The sequence below is a fragment of the Narcine bancroftii genome, chromosome 2 (assembly GCF_036971445.1).
Source record: "Narcine bancroftii isolate sNarBan1 chromosome 2, sNarBan1.hap1, whole genome shotgun sequence".
NCBI classification, from domain to species: domain Eukaryota; kingdom Metazoa; phylum Chordata; class Chondrichthyes; order Torpediniformes; family Narcinidae; genus Narcine; species Narcine bancroftii.
Window position 1 is genome coordinate 96,773,453 of NC_091470.1, and position 26,420 is coordinate 96,799,872.

The window sequence follows — 26,420 nt, forward strand, 5'->3', positions numbered from 1 at the left end:
ACCTGTCCTTTAAATGCCCTCCGACTTCTGCTGACATTTCTTCGATTCGCTGCGTGACTGTTCTTCGAGAGAGGCTAACAGCTGAGAATAACAATTTTTTCTCAGGACAATGTCCACAACTTCCATCAAGCATTCTTTCACAAGATCTGTGAAAGGTTTCATCTTTTCTGCTATCAGCTTTGATACTGCATAACTTGCGTGTGTATTTCTCCCCGTTTCAGCATTCTTCTTCATGAAAAATGGACTTTGTTTTTCCAAGTTTTCTTTCAATCTCCAAACTTCATCTGTCCTGGCTTGTCTAGTCAGTTCCTTGAATTTTGCATGTTTTATTTCATAATGACACTGGACATTGAACTCCTTGTTCACGGCAAAACTTTCATTGCAAATGAGGCAAACAGGTATTCCAAAATGCTGCACAAAGAAGTAATTTTTGGTCCAAGTTTCTTGAAAACGTCAGCACTCAGCATCCATCTTCCTGCGCTTTGTTGCCATGCTGGGGTGAAAAAAATCACATTATCAATCTGGTCATTATCAATGAAATGGCTAAGAAATAAATCTTTCATAACTTTCAGTTAAAGATTTAAAAATTATGTACAGCCAGAGAACCTAATAAAACTAAATAAACTTGATTTTGAATAATCTCATGTTATAGTGAAACTTTTTAACATTGAATTGCAGGACAAAAAACTCATGATGTATAAAATTTAAAACTAGTGTTGAGTGTAAATGACAGGGCACGATTAGAGTTTCACTTGGACGACGTCTCTTCAAAGGCGTATCGAGTGTAATGAAATATAAAACAAATAAAATCAAATTGATAATTAACAATAAAAAAAATTGATTTAAACTGAGGAAAGAGAAATTTTTAAAAACTGAAATCGCTGTGGTGACGAGGAGCGCCCGACCCTTGAGGTCAGTGCCTGCTCTGCGGAGTCGCGACCCACCAGCCAGTGCACTACAAAATGGCTCTCAGAGCCAAACAAAAGAGCACAACTGCACAATCAAAGGAGAAAGAGGTCACCGGTGGGAGGGGGACTCAGCAGAGGAGGGGACTGTCACAGAGCGAGCAGCTAAGGGATGCCCAACACCTGGGCTCTCAGCTGGAGGGCAAGGAACAACAGACAAGCAGCACAGGAGGGGAGGACCAGCAACAAGAGGCCCAGCAAGAAGAGGCCCGACAGAGATACAAGCAGCTCATCAGAAGAGACAGACACAAAGAAGAGAAGAAGACACAAAGACAGATACAGAAGCAGAAGAGGAAGAAGAAGACCAAGATCTTCACAGAGAAACAAAAGGTAAAACTGATGGACAAAGAGAAATAAAAGGTAAAACTGATGAACAGAATATAGATAAAGTTTTTTTTGAAGAACAAATGAGATCACTAAAAGAATGGTTGTCATTCAAGTTTAATGCAATTAAAAGGAAAATGAAAAGAACAGATAAAATGCAAAGGTAAGAACTGGTAATTACAGAAATAGGGAAAAGAGTAGAGAATGTGGAAGACCGGGAAATGGCTGTAGAAATGAAAGTAAATGACGAGAAAAATTGGAAGAAAGTGACAAAAAAATTAAAGAGACAAGAGTTGTTATCTCAGAAAATTGATATGTTGGAAAATTATAGTAGGCGAAACAACATAAAAATAGTGGGCCTGAAGGAGGGTGAAGAAGGCACAGACATGAAGGAATTTATAAAAGGATGGATCCTGAAGGTCCTGGGAATGACAGAAATGCAGGAAGAAATGGAAATAGAAAGAGCGCACAGACACATCAAAAACCAAGATCCATCTTAGTAAAATTTTTGAGATACACGACAAGAAAAAATATACTGGAAAGGGCAAGGAATAAAATTAGAGAAGATAATAAACCATTGGAATACAAGGGTCAAAAAATATTTTTTTACCCAGACATAAGTTTTGAACTCTTAAAGAGGAATTTAATACAGCAAAATCGATTTTATGGAAAAAAGGTTACAAATTCATATTAAGACATCCAGCCGTGCTTAAAATATTTATACCCGGGGAGCAAAACAGACTGTTCTTGGATCCAGAGTAAGCGCAAGAATTCGCAGAACGTTTGCAGGACAGGAGAAGAGATGAAGAGATGTAACAAGAATGAAGAACAGTGATAAAGTATATATAAAGATGTAAAAACAATGTTTATGTAAAGAACTAAAGAGGAAAATATTCACGAGGGAAATGTTTGTGAGTATTTTGGTTAATATGGTTCATATTGTGAAAAATTTAAAAAAAATTAAAAAAGAGGGAAAAGGGAAGGAAGGGAGTAAGGGGGGGAAGAAGAGAGAGAGTTTTGTTATATGTGTTTAAAAAAAAGTGTTTTCTGGAGAGGGCTGGGTAGAGGGGGAATAACCGTCACTACAAAATCAGTTGATGCTGTGAACAAGATCGCAATTCAAATGAAAAGGGGAGTTGAGATTGCCCAGCAAGGGATATGGGGCAACTCAGAGAGTGGGGAACTTTTGGGGTTAAGGTATCAGTGGAAGTGGGAACTGCGGGGGTACTTTATGTCTTAAATGTGTTGTTGTACATTAAGTGTAAAAAGAGAAAACTAAGAGATGGAAATGGGGAAAAGGGAGATGGAGGTGGCGAAGAGGTGGAAAAGAGGTGTATGCAAGATATAAGATAGCCATGTTGAACTATATGACTATAAACATTAATGGAATACACAACCAAATTAAAAGGAAGAGGCTACTAAATTTATTAAAGAAGGAAAAAATAGATATAGCATTTGTGCAGGAAACACATCTAACTGAAGTGGAACATAACAAACTAAAGAGAGACTGGGTAGGACACGTAACGGCAGCATAATATAATTCAAAAGCTAGAGGTGTAGCCATACTAGTTAACAAAAATGTACCAATCAAAATAGAGGAGGAAATAATAGATCTGGCAGGGAGGTATGCAATGATAAAGTGTCAGATATACTTAGAATTTTGGAAATTGCTCCGCTTAAAGAGGAGGATCAAAAGTTTATGAAGGATTGTTTTTTAAGATAGCAGACGCACAAGGAAATATATTGATAGGAGGGGATTTTAACCTTAATTTGGACCCAATGTTGGATAAAACTGGACATAAGACAAATAAAAAGAATAAAGTAGTCAAATTTATGGTTAAATCAATGCAGGAAATGAAAATGAATAAAAGTATTCCATTGGAAAAAATAACATATAATTAAAAAATTAAAGTCACAATGTTTGAGCAAATTTGGGAACCGTACATGGAACATATCAGAGAGAATTTGCCTAGGTCCTCCACCACCTAAATTGAGAAGAAGACAAAACTACTAGATTCAGTGTGTAATAAATAGATGATGCATTTTTCTTGTTTATTTTCCTTTGTGTGAAAATATTGTTTTATGGTTATATTGTATTGTATATGTTGAATATTTATGGGTTTTGGAGGGAGGGTGGGTAGAGGGGAGGGAGGGAAAGGGGAAAAAAAGGGGAGAAAAGACCACCATGTAAATTTAATGAGAAACATTTGTACATATTTTGGTTGATATGGTTCATAGTGTGAAAAATAAAAAATTATTTAAAAAAAAACAGATGAAGACTTCTCAAACCCGAGGAGAGCAGTAGCCCGTGCAGATGCCCTCTGGCACACAAAGAGGGAGAAGAGGCAGCCTTCAACCAGGAGCCAGCCGACTGCAAGTCTCTCCCAAGACCAAGCGAGAGGAGGGCCAGTCGACCTGGTGTTTCTACCACCAGCGCTGGGGAGAGCAAGCTTGTAAGTGCTGCCAGACCTGTGCCATTGATGGCTGCAAAGGTTGGCCACACAAACAGCCTCCTTCACTCCTTCATGTGAAGGAGATCCACCGGCTGCCGATTCCTGGTAGATACAGGGACTGAGCTCAGCGTCCTTCCCCTCACAGCATTAGAGACTCTCACCCCATCTTAAGGTCCAACTCTCCAGGTGGCCAACAGCTCCATCATCAGGACCTATGGCACCTGCAGAGCACAGATCCAAATCGGGAAGAAGTTCCACTGGAGGTTCATCCTAGCCTCTGTGGGCACTGCGCTGTTAGGGGCCGACCTCCTCAGAGCTCATGGCCTACTGGTCGACATGAAGGACAAAAGGCTGGTCAATGCCCGAATGTTCCATTCCATCTGACTGGACACAGGAGAAGCCCGCAGGCCCGAAATTGCCACTGTAGCCACCGCCAGGGACGAGTTCGATGAGATTCTCCACAAATTCCCTGCCATCTTAGAGCCACAGTTCAACGCCGCCCTGCCCCAGCATGGGGTCTTCCACCATATCACCACACAGGGGCCCCCCACTGCATGCTAGACCCAGACAGCTGCCACCCAGGAAGCTCCAGCAGGCAAAGGAAGAGTTCTCCAGGTTCCAGGAACTGGGAATCGTCTGGCACTCGGACAGCGCCTGGGCATTGCCACTCCATATGGTCCCAAAATCATCTAGGGGCTGAAGACTGTGCGGGGAATACCATCAGTTGAATGATGCAACAACCCCCGACAGGTACCTGGTGCCCCACATACAGGACTTCTCTGCCAACCTCCATGGCACATGGATCTTCTCCAAAGTGGACCTCGTGTGGGGATACCATCAGATAATGGTGCATCCAGACGACATGGGTAAGACAGTCTCTTTGATCCTGTGTATACCCTTTGGTCTAAAGAATGCGGCCCAAACATTCCAGTGCCTCATCGATGCGGTTGGAAAAGACCTTGAACACAAAGCCCATCTCCACACACTCTTTGCCCAGCTGGCGGACTTCGGCCTCACGGTCAACACAGCCAAATGCTAGTTTGGCAAGGAGTCCCTCTAGTTCATGGGGCACACCATTTTGCAGCTGGGGCTGCACCAGTGCCAGAGAAGGTAGCGGCTGTTCAACGATTCCTCAAACCCTCCACCCTGAAAGGCTTCCAAGAATTCACGGGGATGGTGAACTTTTACCATTGTTTCATCCCCGGAGCTGCGCGCACCATGGCCACCAAAGAAAAGTCTTTATCATGGTCAGAGGCTGCGGACAGGGCTTTCATCGTGACAAAGAGGCTCACACTACCACAACCTCACAATCACTAAATATACATACGTATTTAAATTATGTGCAAATTCGGCGTATGGACAGACCTAGGTAACAAAAACTTTTTGTAACCTGGAGACTGCCTGTACTTGTAGCAGCAAGCCGGGTGCACATAGTACTTTTGCATTGGGTTGCGGGCAGGGTATATATGGATCGTGGGACAAAGGTTGCTCACCCCCGATCTATACGATCAATGCCTCTCGTCATCAAGGGGCACAGCCACAGGGGTACTCTTTAGTATCTGTCTCTTACTCTTCCCCCTCCTGTGACCACTTGTCTGATTCCCTTGACCACCTGCTTATAACTTATCCCTGGCCTGACGAAGGTCATCGAGCTGCAACTCCAGTTCCAAAGTGGTCCCTTAGGAGCTACAGCTCGACACACTGGGTGCAGTTATGGCCGTCCGGGAGATTCCAGGACCTCCCACATCTGATACCCAGCACAGAACATCGGCCTCACCCTCATACTCCCAATCCCCATATTAACACTATAAACCTCCTCGATTCTGCCAAAGCCCATTGAGCCATAACACTCGTCTACCCTCTCACTATGCTTCCTGCTCCGAATGCAACATTGACCCAGCGTAGGCCGTTGGGGGGGGGGGGGGTGGGGGGCGGTGTCGCAGCCACTGTTGCCAGTCAGGCAGATTTCACACCCAATTGTGCGAGCTTTGGACATCAGCTGTGAGAAATTTTGGGTGTCTTCCACCCCCCCACCTCCCGGTTGGCACCACCTCACCCACCACCCCCCCAGACAGCATCATCCCACCTGACCCCCCTGCCAGCACCACTACCCCAGTAGACATCACCCCACCCACCTTTCCAGCCAGCATCACCCCCTGGCCAGTGACACCCACTCCCCCCAGCCAACATCACTCCCTAGCCAGTGACACCCACTCCCCCCCCCCCCAGCCAACATCACCCCCTGGCCAATGACTCCCACCCCCCAGTAGCACCATCCTGGCCAACACCACCTCACCCACCCTCTCAGCCAGCATCACACACCCTCCCTCACCCTCAGTATTAACTGAATCTTGACATTTCTGTTTTGTGGGTTGTGTTGTAAAAATGTTGGACATCTGGCAACACCAGTCGCTGCACCGTTCAACGACCCGCTCTACTAGCCGCGCCTGGGCAGTGCCGTTCAGTGCTCGTACCTCGTGCCTGCGCAGTGTCGTTCAGTAACCTGCGCCTCCTGTGGACACGAGCTAACCTTCCCCTTGGACCCCATCCTCTCAGCTCCACCCCATTCCTCTCCTGACCTGACCCTCTCGTCCAAAGATGCTCCCAACAAAAATCATTCTTTCTGCCATCAAGCCCAGGTCTCCTGCTGCTACCCTTAATTAAACCCATTCCCATAACTTTCCCATTCAATCTGATCCCACTTCATGGTTGCGGCCTCTCTCTCCCCTTCCCATTAGTTGATGGTGGTTTATAGTTGCCCATGAAACCCCTGCTTGGTGCAGTTACACCAGTGTGTCAAACACACTGACTTTAGATAATCTGCCATGAGAGAAAGAAAGAAAGGCTAGATAGGTAAACATTCAAACTTGCAGCAGTGCTTTTTCAGTCATTTGTGGTAACTGATGCTCCGGAGATGTAAATTGTGTCTGCCCCAGCTGATGCTGCGGCTCTTTAAGGTCTTGATGAGGCCAGGTTTGGAGTATTGTGTTCAGTTCTGGTCTCCAAATGATAGAAAGGATGGTGGAGAGGGTGCAGAGAAGATTTACAAAGATGTTGCCTGGCTTACAGCACCTAGAGTACGGAGAAAGATTAAGGAGACTGGGATTTTATTCATTGGAACATAGACAGTTGAGAGGGAATTTGATAGAGGTATTTAAAATTATGAAGGGAATAGACAGACTAGATGTAAATAGACTCTTTCCCCTGAGGGCAGGGGAGGTTGGAACAAGAGGACACAAGTTAAATGTTAGAGGATGCTTTTTCATTCAGAGTGGTGGCAGAATGGAAATGATCTTCCAGAAGAGATAGTTGCAGAAGGGTCCCTTCTGTCATTTAAGAGAAGGTTGGATGTGTATATGGATGTGAGGGGGTTGGAGGGTTATGGGCAGAGAGCGGGATGGGGGAACTAGTGGAGTTGTTCAAGTGAACCGGCGCAGCCTCGAAGGGCTGACATGGCCTGTTTCTGCGCTGTAAACGGTTATATGGTTATATGATTGACCCTGAGCATTCAGCAGAATTTCTTTGTTTATCTCTCTCCAAGGAAAGATCAACCAATCATATTTATTGTAACTCTCTCGTTTTGCAATTCCAGCATAAACAGAGCACTTGGACTTCTTGAGACAAGACTTCCAAATAATGCAGTCTACTTCAAGCAATTCATGGTGAGTGCATGCATGAAATGTGCAGGTTAAGAGTGATATTCCATGGCCAGCATTTAGTTCCATCAATCCCAGGACCTCTTTTTCCTGTCATGTCCCTCTCCAATCCACTCTGTTGCGAACATACCAGTTTGTTCTGGGCTCCAGTGGGCAGGTCCATAGCTACTCCACTGGGTGTTCTTCTACCTGATCAGCTGTGGAACCATCCTAGCTCATTCCAGGCCCTGCTGAGGCCTGATGCCACACCACTCAGTGAAAGACGCCCTTTCCCAATAAAGGCTGGCGTGCCTGGACTTGCCTCCACTTGCTCCTGTACCTGGAATCTGGTTAAGTCATGTATCAGTAATGACCAAGTTTTTGATAATTAAACCTGTTTAATCACTCCATCATGTTGACGTGATTATTGTGTTTTTACAGTAGAATTTAAACACTCTTCACTCTGCTACCATCAGGAAGGAGGTGCAGGAGCCTGAAGGTGTCCACTCAGCAGCACTTCCCCGCCGCCATTCGACTCCTGAATGGACAATGAACCTCAGGCATTATCTCACTTCCTCCTTTTTTTTGCACTATTTGTTTATTTTGAAATGTAATTTATAGAAATATTTGGACCTGTGATGCTGCCACAAAACAACAAATTTCGTGATATGTTCATGACAATAAATTCGAATTCATTGACAAAGGGCTCAGGCCCGAAACGTAGGTTATTATTTATTTCCTCCAGATACTGAATTTCCCCAGCACAGTCCTGTGTTGCACAATAAATTGTGGGAAGGTGTGTTGACTTAGAGTTTGTTTCTTCTTGGAACAAATTATAGTGTCAAGTTATTGTTAGACTGAGCTCACCCCAGAAAATCTCTCCCTTTTTGATGAATATTTTATGATTCCAATAATTCACAGTACTGTGGTGACATTCATCAAGAACATTTACATTTTTTCAATTGATTATGGTTTTATTCCCCCCACAACACAAAATAACAAAAAAAAAACATTTAAATAAAGAAACAACTTACATGAAAAGGCAAAAATGCTTATTTAACATAAAAAAAGAGAGCACTGACTGGACAAATAACAAATTAGAAAAGAAGAAGAACAACACATTAACCCCATAGGAGCTCAACGCCCATCCTGCAGGACTCAGAAAGTCCTTCTTCATGCATTTCTCATCAATATCTTGGCCATATTTGGTTTGATCCTGTTTATCAGGACAATCTCCAGTCTTCCATCATTCTGGTCACCCAGGATGTCTTAGAACTGGAAATCTGTCTCTCTTTTTGAGGTACCATGTTTGGGCAGCTTTTAAATTCCTGCATAAAACTTTAGAAAAACTGATAAAACTTTACAAAAAAGAATCCTGAGAAGGTGTGAACCAGGCTTGACATTCTGTCAACTGATTCAATCCTTACCTCTCTAGTTTAAAATTAATTAAAAAAATAGAAATATAGCTCGATAGCAGGCCATTTCGGCCCACGAATCCGTGCTTCCCAATTAACCTACAACATCTGGTATGTTTCAAACGGTGGGAGGAAACCACAGCCCCCGGGGTAAACCCACGTAGACATGGGGAGAACGTACAAACTCATTGCAGACACCGAGGGATTTGAACCCTGGTCCCAATTGCTGACGCCGACCTTTTGCAACCTAACTCTTCTCTGGCCTGTGTTCCCATCTTCCATAGAAACATAGCACAAAATTTTCTTTTACCCAAAAATAGACTTTATTCACAATCCCTTTGCACCCTTACTGCCGTATCTACACATTTCCATCATTGTACATTGTTACATTAATTTCTATTTACACCATTGCCACAACTGTGGCACCTTGACATTCCTCTCCCCCTCTGTTGTTTGAGAGGCTTCCACTCTGTCTCTGCCCCTCAATATCTAGTAATGTTATCTCTCCAACATCAGACTCATCAAAAACAAACTCAATCGGGGACACATTTAAGGACTCTTACTTTTGAACTTTATTGATTTTTATACTGAATATTGATTTTATTTATTGCACAGTCAGTTTGTTTACATTCCTTTATTTGTTTACGTGTTCGTTGAGTACAATTTTTTGCACTACCAAGAAGTGGTAATTCTGCCTGACTCACAGGTAAAAGAATCTCAGGGTTGTATGTGATGTCATGTATGTACTCTGACAGTAAATCTGAAATCTCATGGGAGGACTCTAGACTGTGGTCCTTCTCCACAGCCTCCTCGCATTGGCTGCACCAAGCCTCATTGTGACCCTCGGGACGTACTCTTGCAGCCTGGAATGTGCCAGTCAGCAGTGTTCCACCACTGACATCTCCATGCGCTGAGAGACCAACAGGTTTCAGACAGACCAAAGGGTGTCTTCAGTGATGGTCTTCCAGCATTTCTGGGTATCTGACTCTGTACGTCCCCAGGAACAACCGAGTCATCTGTCATGCTGCTGTTGGGGATGAACCCTTACATCCTTCTCCACACACTCCTAACGAATCTGCATTCTACAAAGAGGTGGGCAAATACAGACGACACTTTCCTTATTCTAATATATCCTAATTTCAAAGTATCATCTTTCAAAAGCATGAACTGCAATATTCTAAATTGTAATCTCTTTAATCCAATAAATACAACTCTGTGACGGCCGCTTTATGTTGCTATAATTAATTGATAAAATAGATAAACATTTTGCATTAAGACTTTCATAACGATGAATAAAGCATTTGCTATATAATGATAAAGATATAAAGAAACTCAAACTTTAAAGAGATTCATAATGATATAGACAAACAAATTTAAAGAGAAACACAGAAAAATTCAAAGAAAATTTCCTCGTTCTCACGCTTTCTGCACATCCTGAATAGTAATGAGCAAATCGTTAGTCTGAGCAGATATTATGACATATTATGTAGTAGTCACTATGGCAATGCTACAAACAATAATTCTCTTAAGAGACAGGCACAGAATTAACTAAGAAATTTAAAAAATACAAGATTTTAACTTTTATAGCATCTGTCTCCACTCCACTTCAGTCATTTCGGGAAAAATATGTGTTGTTCAGGAAGGATCTGACTGGGAGGGATTCTCTCACTACCAGCCAAGCCAAGACCTGGTGCTTGTTCCTTAGCACTGATGATGAGGCATTCCACTAGTCCAGTCCATCAAGTCCTTATCTCTCAGTGTCCACAGGACGTTTGTGCTGACCATTGCTTGATGGATTTGTGTCCAAAGGTGTTTGTCTAGAAAAACTATTCCACAAAGGATAGATGGTGTGGCAAAGTTCAGCTGACTGGGACATTACGCAGCAATGGGGCCAAGTCCATTCGGCCCACAATTTTATGATGACCTACATTGTACCTTCCTATTAATTCCCTATCATTTAGCTTCCTGTGTATTGCAGTGATTTATATTGATCCCTTCATTAATATGTATGCCCAAATATTTTTTTGGAGATTAATGTTGCATTCACTGTGAATAACAGTGGTGCAGTGGATAGTTCTGCTACTGGACAGCCCCAGAGACCCAGATTCTATCCCACCCTCTAGTGCTGTCTGTGTGGAGTTTGTATGTTCTCCCCGTGACTCCCTGTTTCCCTGTGTGTGCTCCAGTTTCTTCCCGCTTCCCCAACCCAGCACACGATTAGTCGGGTTAATTGGCAGCTGAAAATTGCCCCTGGTGAGTGGCTGATCAGGGGTGTTGATGGTGAATGTGGAAGAATATAATGGGGTGTGACTATAAGCAGGAGCTTGCTGGTTTGTCTGGACCTGGTGTGGCTGAAGGGCCTGCATACTGATGTATGGACTAGCCGGCCATCTTCACAGGAAGGATCTGACTGGGAGGGCTCCTCTCACCACCAGTCAGGCCGAGTCCTATTGGTGAGCCCTGACGATGAGGCATTCTGCCAGATTACCTGAACAGTCTGCTCAGGGAACCACCCCTCCGGGTCCTCGAGTCCTCGTCTCTCAGTGTCTGCAGGACATTCCATGCTGACCATTGCTCGATGGATTTGTGGTCCAAAGTGTTTGCCTGGAAAATCTTTTCCACGAAGGATAGGCGGCGCCTCCCACAATGACCACATCCCTAACGTTCTCACATCTGGACATCACTCCAGCAATCCCATGTTTAATTATTTCTGATCAATAGAGTTAAGTCACTATTTATTCCATGCCCTTTCTCTAACATTAATCATCGATTATCTTCACATGATACCTATCCTCACAGCAATACCTGTTCCATCCCCTTTCCACTCCTCAACAGGAAATTCACCCAATCTTCTCCCTAGGCGCAGTCATCTGCCTCTTCTTTCCCACCATTCAAATTTCAGATTTATTGTCAGACATCACATACAAACCTGAGATTCTTTTTCCTGCAGGCACGGCAGAATTTCCACTTATTGGCAGTGCAAAAATAACTGCACTCAACATACATAAGTAAACAAATAAAGAACTGTAAAGAAACTGCAAAAAAATCAAAAAGTGCACAAGTAAGAGTCCTTAAATGAGCCCCTGATTGAGTTTGTCGTTGAGGAGTTTGATGGTGGAGGGGGAGCAGCTGTTCCTGAACCTGGTGGTGCAAGTCTTGTGGCACCAATACCTCTTTCCTGATGGCAGCAGTGAGAGCAGGCATATGCTGGGTGGTGTGGGTCTTTGATGATTTCTGCTGCTCTCCGACGACTGCTTTCCCTGAGGATGTAGTCAACTGTGGGGAGGATTTTACTTGTGATGTCCTAGGTTGTACCCATTACCTTTTGGAGGGCTTTTCACTCAGGGGTATTAGTGTCCCCATATAAGACCATGATGCAGCCAGTCTGCACCTTTCCCACCACATTTCTGTAGAGATTTGCCAGGGTTTCCAATGTCACATCAAACCTCCGCAAATTCCTGATGCTGACGTGCTTTCTTCATGATGCCATTGGTATGTCGTGTTCAGGAAAGATCCTCCGAGATAGTGACTCCCAAGAACTTAAATTTGCTCACCCTCTCCCAATGATCACTGGATCGTAAACCTCTGGTTTTCCCTTCCTGAAGTCAACAATCAACTCCTTAGTTTTGGTGACATTGAGTGAGAGGTTGTTTTTGGTGCATCATTCAGCCAAGTTTTCAATCTCCCTCCTGTCTGCTGACCCATCACCCCTTTTTATACAGCCCACTACCTACTTGTAGAGGTATTGTCGTTCTGAGCCACACAGTCCTAAGGGTATTGTGAGTAGAATGGGGGCTAAGAATGCAGCCCTGTGGTGTACTGGTACTGCTCGAGTGTGTGGAGGAGATGTTCTTACCAATCCTCACTGATTGTGGTCTGGAGCTGAGGAAATCCAGGATCCGATTGCACAGTGGAGAGTTGAGTCCCAGGTCTTGGAGTATTTTGATCAATTTTGAGGCGCATGATAGTATTAAATCTTGAACTGTAGCTGATAAAGAGCATCCTGACATACATGTGTGCATCTTTGCTGTCCAGGTATTCCAGGTCTTTGTGTAGAACCAGTGAGATGGCATTGACTGTAAACTTGTTGGTACAGTTGGCGAACTGGAACCGATCCATGTCGCCACTCAGATAGATGATTTGCTTCAACACCAGCTTTTCAAAGCACTTCATGTGAGTGCCACTGGTTTAGGCAGATTACTACACTTTTCCTGGGCACTGGTATGAATGATACCTGTTTGAAACAGGTGGGTACCACGCCCTGCCAGAGTCAGATGTTGAAGATATCTGTGAATGCATTGGCCAAGTTGGTCAGCTCTCGTCTTTAATACTCAGCCAGCTGCTCCGCCCGGACTGGATGCTTTCCTTGGATTCACTCTCCTGAAGGCAGCCCGCACGTCATTTTCAGAAACGAAGAGGATAGGATCATGAAGGGACATGAGTGCGCGCAGTGGTAGTTCTTCCTTGTTCTTGTGGTTGAATCTGGAGCTCATCTGGGAGTGATGCTTTGCCGTCTCCTACTGCTCTGGATGTGATTTAGTAGCAGGTTGTGTCATTTAGTTGTCACCTTCACTTATTGTTCACATCATGCTCGCACAATAAAGACGAGATAGAATTTCTCCAGGACCATGGAGCATATTTGCATAAATATGTTAGAATAGAAGTTAAACGCATTAAAATATTAAGACGTATACAGTAAAAATTCCCCGGTTCACTATCCACAAATGTTCTGGGAATTCAGGAGCCTGATGGCTTGGGGGAGAAAGCTATTGCCCAATCTGGGCATTAGGGCCCAAGTACTACGGTCCCTCCTACCAGATGGGAGAACAGTTTATGTGAAGGGTGTGTGGGGCCCTTCACAATGTTTATCGCCTTTCGCCTGGATTGATTGTTGTTGATGTCTGTCATGGTAGGAAGAGAGCCCCAGTGATCTTTTCCGCTGACTTCACTACCTTCTACAGGGTCTTGCGGACCGAGGAGGTATATCTTCCAAACCAGGTGGTGATGCAGTTGCTCAGGATGCTCTCAATACATCCTCTGTAGAATGTGATGAGGATGGAGGGTGGGAGATGGACTTTCCTCAGCCTTTGCAGGAAGTCGAGGTGCTGCTGGGCTTTCTTGGCTATGGAGCTGGTGTTAAGGGACCAGGTGAGATTCTCTGCTAAGTGCACTCCGAGGAACTTGATACTCTTGACGACCTCAACGGTGGAGCCGTCAATGGTCTGCAGAGTGTGGTCCCCCCGAGCCCTCCTGAAGTCGACAACCATCTCTTTTGTTTTATTAACGTTTGGATACAGGTTGTTGGCTCTGTACCAGTCTGTTAGCGACTGCACCTCATCGCTGTACACTCACTCCTTATTCTTATTGATCAGGCCCATCACGGTCATGTCGTCAGTGAACTTGATGAGGTGGTTCAAGCTGTGTTTAATTCACAGTCATGGTTCAGCAGCAGCCTAAGCATGTAGCCCTGGGGGGCCCCCGTGCTCAGTGGAATGGACTTGGAAGTGCCGTTACCAATCCAGACTGCCTGAGGTCTTCCCCACAGCAAGTCAAGGATCTATTTGCAGAGGGAGGTGTTTAGACCCAGCAGGCCCAACTTGAATGCCAAATCAAAGTCAACAAACAGCATTCGAACATACAAGTCCTTTTTCCAGGTGGGTGAGGGCTGGATGGAGGGCAGTGGCGAGGGGATCGTCCGTAGAGCGGTTGGGTCCCTATGCGAACAGCAGGGGGGGGGGGGGCCAGTGGTGGGCCAGAAGGAGCTTGATGTACTCCATGACAAGTCTCTCGAGCACTTCATGATGATGGATGTGAGTGTGACAAGGCAGGTAGTCATTGGCCACACCTATCAGGGATCCATCATTGTTTCCATTTTCGTCTGGAAACTCTACTTCACCAGGGAGATGGCATTCCTGTGATTTACCCCCATCCCCACAACTATTCCCAAAGACAGTATAACACTTGATGGCTGAGCTGGGTTAAAAATCTAAAATTATCACTTAATGCATCACATTTTTAACGCACGCCTTGTCATACTCTTCACGCCTGCTCCTCGTGCCATCAAGATCACTGCGGCTCTGAGGCAGTGGTACGGACTCTGCGGGGGAATGTGAACAGTTGACTGTGTTCGTGTCTGTATGGAGCCAAGACTCCTGGGGATGGAAATGCCTCCTTGTTTGCTGACTGCTCACCAGTGCCAGATTTAGACTTGGTAAGGTCCCAAGCTAATCAAGTTTGAAGGCCCCTCGTTTAAATTCTTCAAAGAATTTAGACATACAACGTTGTAACAGGCCAAGTCTGCACTATCCAATTTACACCCCATTAATCTACAACCCCTGGTACTTTTCAAATGGTGGGAGGAAACCGGAGCCCCCGGCGAAAACCCACGCAGACACAGGGAGAACCCACACAGACAGCGTGGGATTCAAACCCGGATCCGGTCCCGATCGCTGGTGCTGTAAAGGCGTTGCACTAACCTCTACACCAACAGTGCCTCCTTTGTTACAAAATTAAAATACAAAGTATTTTCAACTGAATGCATTTACTGATTACATATTTATCATTTGGTTGGCTTTGTCACTATCACAGATGTAGCCTGAAAACAATACTTTTTAAAATAGTTTAAGCATACATTGATATAATTTTGAGGCCCCTGTGGATTGTGAGGCCCTAAACATATGCCAAAATCTGGCACTGCTGCTCACATCCCTGAATTGTAACCATCCCAGCTGATGGTTTCAACTTACAAATGTTATTTATGTTACAATTCTCTGAATCACTCTTAAACACCAGCCACAGAATGGGATGATATTCATCTCTGTGTCCAGAACATTCCATGTACTTCAGAGTTATCACCACATGTTGAGCTCTCCCATTTGGTAATTGATTGCTTTCAGCCTGCACTGAATGCAGAACCATCCAAATCATGCTTCTCAACTGCTGAGTCATTCCCAACATCTGGCCCGTCTTCCTGATGGAATGTTCCTGTGTCAGAAATGGACTGCCTTTTTATAGTGCCTTTCGTAACCCCAGGATGATCCAGTGGTCAGTGAGGTGCTCCCATGATGACTTGCAGATCTGATGCGTAAATGTAGGTTCAGACATAGAAGTTAAGTCTTCATCAAAAGAGGGCCGTGATATCTCTTAATGTGAGAAGAGATTGAGTGAACATCTCATCTGGAAAAATGAACATCAGGATCAGGAGTTGGCCACTCGGCCCGTCGAGCATGAGATCTCAGCTGATCTGGCCGCATTCTCAGCTCCACTGACCAGCCCGTTCCCCATAACCCTTAAGATATTCTTAAAAAAACCTGTGTCTTCAATATATTCAATGAGACAACCTGTGCTCACTCCTCTCTGGAAGAGGCAGTTCCCCCGATCTCTGTCTTAACTCCCAATATGTCCCCTGTTCTAGTCTCACCTGCTGGTGGAAATTATCTCCCTACTTCTATCCTATCTATTCCTTTAAAACAACAATGGCGGCACTGCTGGAGCTGCTGTACCGGCAGCGCTCTGCTGGTGCAGACCCATGGAGAGTAAGGAGCGAAGTCTTAGCACTCCCCGCAGGGTCCAACCGCCCGGTCCGACGGCTGTTGACTCTGCACAGGCTTTAAATGGCCTGTTAAAGGAGCTGATATTAAAATCTGGGCCCAAGATGGCGGCACCTACAATCGGCAGTGGCCACAAGGGGTTACAGACTCTGGGGAATGGAGGACTGGTGCAGGAAAACGGGAAGACCACCCCCTCGTTTGAGAAGGAGAAGCAGAGGAGATGACCCATGTCTGTGGACCAAGCAAGGGACTCTGAAGCTGAGGAGCACATGGGGAGTAGTGGATTGTTAGTGACTCAAGGAGAGGAGCCCAGGTAGGCTGCAGGCCACTGGTGACTGTGGTCAAGGGACTCACACCAGGCGGCAGACTGCTGGAGATTGGCTGGAGACTGGCTGAAGGGGTACCAGGTATCAGCACTGGGATGCGAGAGGATGCTGGAGGCTTCCTGATCGTGTCAGAAATGTGCATCGTTTGAGTTGCTGGTGATTTGGACTGAGGTCTGTGAGGCTGCGGAGGCTGTGGGAGCACAGGAGGCGAATCCACGGACATTTAGTGACCCTCTCTTTTGCTTCTCTTTCTCTGGCTGTAAGGGGAGCCAAGCAATTTCTGCTGATAGCATATCTTTGTCTTCCTTAGGAAGTTCCGAAAGGAAATTTTGTGAAATATCACATTTTCTGTTTTATTATGTGACAATAATCTTACAGGTACCTACAAGATTCTCTCTTGTCCTTCTAAACTCCGAAGAGTAAGGCGATCACTCTGACTGTCTTTTCCCAGCAATTGTGTGCAGGATTATTTCCCCGACCATGCAGCACACCCTCACTACTTCCCTCCAAGCCACCAAATCACCTCAGACACTTTCTTCAAGAACTTCAAATTCCTGGGTGTCAACATCTCCGAGGATCTGTCCTGCACTCTCCAAGTTGATGCCATGATGAAGAAGGCTCACCAGCGGGTTGGTAAAAGCCACTGGTGCTGGAGGCCATGGGGAATAATGGCAGGTGCAGAGGAGTAAAAGCACTAGATGCCAATGGGCACTGGTACCAGGACAAGGGAGGAACACCAGTGCCAAATGCTGACAGCAGTGAGAGTAAGTTTTGTCTCCTTGTCTTGTCACATAGAACAGTGTTACTCAATTCGCTTTTATCATTGAAATTGCTCTGTGAACGGATTCACTGCTACATATGCAGAGAAAGAAATCAATCATGGCGCAAAATGTCACAGAGATGGTTCACTGCCTGATTCAATTACAATGCCAGCCATCTGCTGTGTTATCCTGCAGAGAGGGACATTGAGGCCAGACCGATCACTGACATTCCTAAAATTTCAGCCCCCACACATTGTCACTGTTCAGTTCCTGCCAAGGACCTTCAGAGCGCTCTGAACATACAAAGGGTGTTGCTGAGCAACAAGCGATGTGACTGTATGGCTGGTGATTACTGAGCTGCCAGCCTTGCAGCACAGGCTGGTTTAGGTAGCACGAACGTTGCGGTGCGAAGCAGCAAGTTCACTCGGCAGATTCAGGCAGGGAAGATCACGGGCCCTTCCCTCGTCTCGCCTTTTGGTCCTCCTGTACTGAGGTAGGGGTTCACTGTGATCTCCTTTCCCTTGGGTCTTGGGATTGCCAGGAATTGGGCGTCATCAGGTTGTACAGCAGGAACAGGCCATTCAGCTCATCATGTTAATGCCGGTCATTTTGCCCATGGACCTTAAGCCCACGTGAGATCCCATTCCTTCTCTGCTCTGCCTGACAAAGGCCTTTTGAAACTGCAGCACCCAGGTAGCCCTCGTAGGACCAGGTAGTCGGCACCAGGTAGTCGGCACCTCCTAGTTCTGTCAAACTGCAGGCTAACTTACCTGGTAAGTTGATAACCTGGCAATTTAAGGGGGAATTCCCCCCACCCCTGCGATGACGTGGTGAATGACGCACTCACCGGAAATCCCACCAGAAGTCAAATCGCGCAGATAAAAATTCAGCAACAAAAACTGAGCTAAAAACACAGTGAGACCACGTTTTAAAAACTAACCTGCACTGCACACTTCCCCCTCTGAAAATGAATTTCCCACCAACATGCTGCCTCGGTGATGCATGCACTCAAGCGCTGACATTACCTGATTTACCGGGTAAATCATTTTGTCCTTTCAAGTCGGTAGAGAAGATGGCCCAGTAAGTTTTCCCAGGCTCCCAGACCATCTCCGAGGTAGGTCTGGGACCTGGGTCGATTTTGATCAGGCTTGCCTGGTTAGGGCCTTTCAAATTGCCCGATCCCTGGGCCACTAACAGGGTAAATTGCCCGGATAACCCCGTTTTACAGGGCAATATGCCTCTTAAATATAGTGAACCTGTGGTGCGCTGTTAGCCAGAATCAGACATACACAAGGTAAACACTGTACAACAGGCCTTAATCCACAAAGACTTCCACAGAGCTAGGCTGGCTGTAGCTGCAGTAACTCTGAGTGAGGCTTCGGGAGGCCAGCACAGGCTTATATCCCGGAGGGTGATTGACACCTGACTGTGTGGGGCTTGATCCATTCAGGCCGACTGATTGACAGCCAGCCATGTGTTGTCCTGTTCCCTTACACTCCTGCAGGTACAGATGATGCCTCCTGCAGTAGGCCGGTGGTGTACCACCACATTCACCCACTTCTTTAAAATTGTCCTGGGGGGGTGGGTAGTAACAAGGAATCCTACCCACTATACAGCATACAATATTTACAGATTGAGATGATCCGGCAGCCGCCGGGGTCTCTGTGACCATCATAGGACTGGCTCTTGGTCACTGGTCGGAGGGGAAGTGGGGGTCTGGTGGTAGGGGTCTGTGTGACTGGTGTGGTGCCGTGCGGAGGGGTGGGCGAGGGGATCAGGGTTGATGTATGAGAGTCATATTGGATGGGTGGGGGGGGCATGTTTGTCCCCCAGTGCTGAAGTGAGCTACTGGTGGTCAAGGAGGTCCTGTGCGCCCCATAACTACTGGGGATGGGGATGTATGCCCAGTTGGCGTCGTCCTAGGCTGAAGGATGCCGTGGGGTGGTGGGTGCTCCTGCTGGAGCCAGGTCCCTGGTTGAGATGGTGTCCTCCCTGCCACTGCCGAACCTAATGTTGGCGTAGTTGTGGTTCTCATGTAGGAGGAAGACCTGCTTGACCATGGCTTCGGCCTTGTGTGTCCGTACATGCTTATGCAGGAGTACCGGTCCCAAGGATGTGAGCCATGCTGGGAGGGACATTGCAGTCGCTGACTTTCTGGGGAATGAGAACAGACGTTCATGAGGGGTCTCATTGGTAGCCGTACACAGCAGTGACCGAATGGCATGGAGCACCTCAGGCAGGGAGTCCTGCCAGTACTCAACGGCCCACCCTTTCGACTTGAGAGCCAGGAGGACTTCCTTCCAGACCACCCCATTTTTGCGTTCCACTTGCCCATTGCCTTTCGGGTTATAACTCGTCGTGTGACTGGTCGCAATGCCCCTTGCTGTCAGGTACTGGTGCAGCTCATCACTCATAAAACTAGACCCCCGGTCGCTGTGGATGAAAACGGGGTAACCAAACATGGTGAAGATCTGCCCCAGGGCCCTGATGACGGTGGCCGTGGAGGTGTCCAGGCAAGGGATAGTGAAAGGGAAGCGTGAGTAGTCGTCCGCTACCGTGAGGAAGCACACGTTTCGGTTTGTGGAAGGCAGGGGCCCTTTGAAGTCCATGCTGAGACGCTCAAAGGACCGAGTGGCTTTTACAACATGGGCCTGGGGCGAGCGGAAGAAAAAGGGTTTACACTCCGCGCAGATCCGGCAGGCCTCGGTCATGTCCCTGATGTCCCTGATGGTATACGGCAGGTTCCGTAACTTAATGAAGTGGTAAATCCTGGTGACACCCAAATGGCACAGGGACTCATGCAATGCCTGCAGCCTGTTGTCGTGCATAGACACACAGGTCTGAGAGAGGGCATTGAGGGAGTCGTTAAACTTCCCGGGGTGGTACTGGACGTCGTAGCTGTAGGTTGCCAGCTCGACTCTCCAGCGCAGGATCTTGTCATTCTTGATCTTGCTCTTGTGGGTAGTGTTAAACATGAACGCCATGGCTCGCTTGTCCGTGAGGAGGGTGAATTTCCTGCTGGACAGGTAGTGGTGCCAGTGGCGGACCACTTCCACAATCACCTGGGCCTCCTTTTCAATGGCGGAATGCCCTAGCTCGGAGCCGTGGAGGGTCCTAGAGAAGAAAGTGACGGGGTGGTCCCTTGGTTGAGGGTAGCAGCAAGGGCTACCTTGGAGGCAACACTCTCCACCTGGAAGGGGGAGTCCTCATCCACGGCCTGCATCGTAGAGTCCACGATGTCCTGCCTGATGCGGATGAAGGCTCCCTGCGCCTTGGGTGGGAGGGGAAAAGTTGTAGCTTGGGCCAGTGGGTGGACCTTGTTTGAGAAGCGTGGGGCCCACTGCGAGTAATAGGAGAATAGGCCAAGGCACCTACGGTGGGCCTTTAGCGTGGAGGGGATCCTTTCTGGATCTGGGCCGACGACCCCATGGGCCACAATATACCCCAGGATGGCGAGGCTGGTGGTGCTAAACACACACTTCTCCTTGTTGTAAGTGAGGTTCAGCTCCCTGGCCATCTAGAGGAATTTCTCCAGGTTAGCATTGTGGTCCTGCTGGTCACGGCCGCAGATAGTGACGTTATCCAGATACGGGAATGTCGCCTTTAGCTTGTGCCAGTCTACCACGTGATCCATCTCCCGCTGGAAGATGGATACCTGTTCGTGACCCCAAAGGGAACCCGGTGGAACCGGTACAGGCGCCCGTCTGCCTCGAAGGCGGTGTAGGCCTTGTTCTTCGGGTGGATGGGGATTTGGTGATACGCCGACTTCAGGTCGATCATGGAGAAAACCTGGTAGCGGGCTATCTCATTGACCATGTTGGCGATCCTCGGCAGGGGGTAGGCCTCCAGTTGGGTGTACCGGTTAATGGTCTGGCTGTAATCCATGACCATCCTGGCTTATTTCCCTCTTTGACCACCAGGACTTGGGCTCTCTAAGGGCTGTTACTGGGCTCTAAGACACCTTACGCCAGGAGTCGCCGCACCTCCGCCTTGATGAAGTCTCTGTCTATGGCGCAATAATGCCTACTTCTGACGGCAATTGGCTTGCAGTCTAGCGTAAGATGTGGGAAGAGCGCCGGTGGGGTGTTGCGTAGTGTGGAGAGGCCGCAGGTTGGCCGGGGCTGGTAGGTTGGCGTGCTGTGTAACGTGAGTGGATGTTGGGGCAACCCAAAGGCAAGGGTGACACCCTGCAGGTGGCACTAGAAATCTAGGCCCAGGAGGACTGGGGCGCAGAGTTTGGGCATGACCAGGAGCCTGAACCCTGTGTATGTCTCCCCTCAGCACCCAAGGGTACCAACAGTCTTATCCTTGGGGTGGACTTTTAATCTCAGGGAGTGGGCCACGGTTGGGTGAATGAAATTCTCAGAGCTGCTACTGTCGAGCAGGCACTTTGTTACCTGCCTGTAGACTTGCATGTCCATCATAGAGCGCTTAAGGTCGTGAGGGATGACCCTGGTCAGGATGGTGGCAGCCAGGACTGTCTCGGGGTCGGAGTCATTGCTCTCCGGTTGTGTGTGGTGATTTATGGCGTCCAGAGGTGTGGGGAGCATCGGTAGGGCAGCCTGGTCATGGCCCATGTTGACCACGTCAACGTTGGTTGTGGGGTGGAGCGTGCAGCAGCCGATGGTGTCCGGAGGCGTGGGGAGCATTGGTAGGGTGGCCTGGTCATCACCCATATTGACCACGTTGTTCTCATCATCATCGGGGGCCATCCGTGTCAGCTGCTGCCTGGCCCAAGATGGCGGCGGCACGTGGGGGCCCGCTGCGTGGCTGGCCTCCTTCCCCAGTCGCGTTCGTTATGCTGGGGGAAGTGATGTCATCGCGGCTGGCGGCAATGATGTCATTACATCAGCCGGAAGTGACGTCACACTGTGGGCTGGAAGTGACATCACTGTAGTTCTCAGCGAGCGGAGCTGGCGAGGGCGGGGACTGGTCCAGGCACTTGGGGCACATGTGACGCTCATCGCTGGTGGAGCCGGATGCTGCACTGTCGGAGTCGGGGAAGGCGGAAGTTGTAGCGGTGACAATGGTGTCGCCCGGCACGTGCATTTGGAGGGGTCCGTGGGGGAGATGGGGAGGTCATAGAGGGGCGCTGAGCTGTCAGTTGGTTTTGAGAGGCACACTTTAGCAAAGTGGCCTTTCTTGCCGCATCGGGAACAGCACTGATTCCTAGCCGGGCAGTTTCGGCGCGATCGTCAGTCTGACTCACAGCAGGACCCACAGTACTTACAGGGGTGCCGCATTGATGTTCTCCTCCCCAGCTTGATCTGGGGCTGCAGCTGCAGTGTGGGAGGGCCATCAGGGAGCCTGGGGGAACCTGGAATCGAAGGCTTCAATGTGCAGGACTGCAGCTTATAGGGTTCGGACCACTTCCACTGTCTTGGTCAGGGTGTAGATATTATCTTCCAGCAGCTTCTGCCAGATGGCCCTCGAGTGTAGCCCTCGGACGTAGGTGTCCTGGATCTGCCTCTTGACCGCCTCTGTGCCAGACACAGTTGGGCCAACTCTCGCAGGTGTCCCAGGTAAGACTCAGCTGTCTCCCCGGGTTGCTGGGCTTGGGTGTTGAAGAGATACCTTGCACAGACCGCATTCATGTACAAGTTCTCGAGAGTGTCCATTGCTCTCTTGTACGTGGAGCAGCCTATGGTTGCCTGGAAGGCGTGGGTACCTAGCTTCGACCGGAGTAGGACCAGTCTCTTCCGATCTGAGTCCAGGATGTCGCCCTCGTGCGCCTCGATGATTGCCTCGACCACGTGCCGCCAGATCTTGAAGCGTTGTCTGGGCTTCCGGGTGGCATGGGTCTACTGCGAGGCTCCCTGCGCTCAGGAGTTTTTCCATGGCAGCCGTGGGAAAATTCTGTGGATTAAATTGTGGAGCGCTGTTAGATAGAATCAGACACACACAAGGTAAAGACTGTACAACAGGCTTTAATCCACAAAGACTTCCACAGAGCCAGGCCTGCTGTAGCTGCAGAAACTCTGAGTGAGGCTTTGGGAGGCCAGCGCAGGCTTATATCCCGGAGGGTAATCTACACCCAACCCCTAACCAGGTGGGGCTTGATCCATTCAGGCCGACTGATTGACAGCCGGCCATGTGTTGTCCTGTCCCCTTACACTCCTGCAGATACAGAGGTTGCCCCCTGCAGTAGACCGGTGGTGTACCACCACAGGCCAATCAGATTGCACCTCCTCTTCAGGCAGTGAGTTTCAGATAGCAACCACTCCCTGAGCAAAAACCTCACCTTTAAACCGTTAATGACCCCTTCCATCCCACACACAGCACCTTTCAGCTGGTCCCATCAGGAAAGTGATACATGAGTATTAGAGCCAGCCAGCACTGCCAGGCTGAAGATCAGCTTCTTACCACGAGCAGTGAGAATGCTGAACAACTAACCATCTGAGACACATGTATTTCCAAAACAAAATATATTTATTTGAACATATGAATACTTGTCCTGAAGATGTATTGTTTGTATGTGAGATGTCTGGTTGTGTGTCTCCATGTTTTGTACCGAGGACCGGAGAGCCCTGTTTCATCGGGTACTACTTGTGAAATCAGTCGACAATAAACTTGACTTGAACTTGAAAACTCCTTCCTCTCACCTTAAAGTTCTGCCCGCTTGTGTGTGTTACTCAGTGCGAGCTTCCACCAGAAACCAGGGGGTTTGAATGAGCACCATTTGGTGTCCAGAAACTGCCTGTGCCCATCAGAGAGCAAGGAATACTTTGGGAGAGCGGAAATATCTCCAGCTTCTGCTCTAACTCTCTGTGCCAACTGTCTGCAGAGATTGTGGCCCTACAATGTTGCAGCTGTAAAGCCCTCACCCTTAGAAACCTAGAACATTATAGCATGGAAACAGGCCCTTCAGGCCTTCTAGTCTGTGCGGAACTAATATTCTACCTCATCCCACTGACCTGCACCCCAACCATAGTCCTCCCATCCATGTACTGTCCAAATTCTTAAAAATTAAAATTGAGCCCACATTCACTACCTCAGCTGGCAGCTCGTTCCACACTCCCACTACTCCCCCGAATGTTCCCCTAAACCTTTCCCCTTTCACCCTTATCCCATGTCCTCTGCTTTGTATTTCATCTACCCTCAGTACAAAAAGCCGACCTACATTTACTCAGTGTAGACCCATCATAATGTTTTCCTTGGTTCCAAATCCCCCCTAGTCTGCACCATTCTTCTGATGGTATAAGATATCTCCTCCCATTCTTGCCTCTTACATACTCCATTTCTACTGTTATTTCCTATTCAACCATGCCTTCTGCTTCCACAACCCCAAGCACTGCTCCAATATAACCCCAATGCTCTGACCCCCGAACTCCATTGAATATGGCCCTTAAAGCCCGTTCTGTCATTCGGTGAGATTATGGCCGAGCCTCATCTCAGTGACACTTTCTTGCACTAACCCTCAACCCCTTGTTTCCTGTAATATCTGAAAATATATCTATTGGTCTTTTGTTTTATGAGTGACTGGTCCTCAAGAGAGAGTTGCAAACATTAACCACCCTCTGCTGCTATGCAGAAAGACTCAGGAGAGCTTGCACATGAATTGCAGAAGGTTGGTTTGCAGGTGCAGTAGGCTGTCAAGAAGGCAAATAGAATGTTGGCCTTCATTGCTAGAGGGATTGAATTTAAGAGCAGGGAGGTTCTATTGCAACTGTACAAGGTCCTGGTGAGACCTCATCTGAGGCACTGCATGCATTTCTGGTCTCCTTACCTGAGGAAGGATGTAGTGACTTTGGAGGCAGTGCAGAGGAGGTTCACCAGGTTTTTTTTTAAATTTTTTTATTTTTCACACCATAAATCACATTAGCCATGATATACACTATTTCTTTTCACACATATACAGTGACTTTTTCTCCCCCCCCCCCCTTTCCTCCCAAACCACCCCCCCACCCCCCCCTCTCATCCATTTTAGGTATACAATCTAGGTTGCATTAAGCCAGTCAGACAATGTTGTCATTCAACAAAATTACACCAGAAATTCTACTGAGTCCATTCTTTTCTTTCCTTCTCCTTCCATCAACTTAGGTAATGTTTGTCCCCGGTAGGTTTTCGCTATTGTATTTAATGTAAGGCTCCTATACTTGTTCGAATATTTCAATGTTATTTCTTAACCAATATGTTATTTTTTCTAATGGAATACATTTATTCATTTAAATTTGGTAGTTTCTTCCTTTTAATTTGGTTATGTATTCCATTAATATTTAAAGACATATAGTTCAGCGTAGCCCTTTTATATTTTGTTTATCTTCTCTTTCCGTTTTTCCATCATTACCTTTCCTCCTTTTCCATTTCTGTTTTCTTATTTTCAACTCTTTATAAGACAACATTCCTACAACATCTAACATTTTCCTTATTCTCCTATTTCTATCTTATTTATCCCCAATCTCCCCTTCACCTCCTGAGTTGTCCTTTATCCCTTGTCGGACAACCACATCTCCCCTCTCCATTTGGATTTGCGAATCCACTCGCAAGCGTCAACTGATTTTGCAGTGACCGCTATTTCCCCCCACCCCGCCTCCCCCAGAAAAGATTTCACTTTTCATATGTCACAAAGGTCCCTCTTTTAATTCCCTCCTTATTCTCTCTATTCCATTACCTTCCCTTATTAATTCTTGTCTATACTATCTATATTTTCCTCTAAGTACAGATACATTCATGTATGCTCATTGTCTCTATTCACTCTTATACCTCTTTACCTGCATACATATCAATCGTGATCATTTTTACTCTCATTACCCGTCTTCATCCCTCAGTCTATTTTTGTCTTTACCCACATACATATCAGTCGTGATCATTTTAACTCTCATTACCCGTCTTCCTCCCTCAGTCTATTTTTGTAATTGTTCTGCAAATTTTCGTGCTTCTTCTGGATCCGAGAATAGTCTGTTTTGTTGTCCTGGAATAAATATTTTCAATACCGCTGGATGCTTTAGTATAAATTTATACCCTTTCTTCCATAAAATCGCCTTTGCTGTA

At 47.1% G+C, this 26,420-nt stretch overlaps 1 protein-coding gene across 2 annotated transcripts in view; it reads left to right on the top strand.

Annotated features, from left to right (window-relative positions):
* Positions 1 to 7,334: 7,334 nt before the first annotated feature.
* Positions 7,335 to 26,420, top strand: part of ikbkb (inhibitor of nuclear factor kappa B kinase subunit beta) — a 147,398-nt gene continuing 128,312 nt past the window's right edge. Inside the window, exon 1 of one of the 2 annotated variants that reach the window (XM_069917548.1) lies at positions 7,335 to 7,404. The gene's annotated coding sequence lies outside the window, so the exon portion shown is untranslated. Of the gene's footprint in view, positions 7,405 to 17,845; positions 17,923 to 26,420 lie in introns of those variants that run through there. The other variant, XM_069917549.1, reaches the window with a different exon arrangement.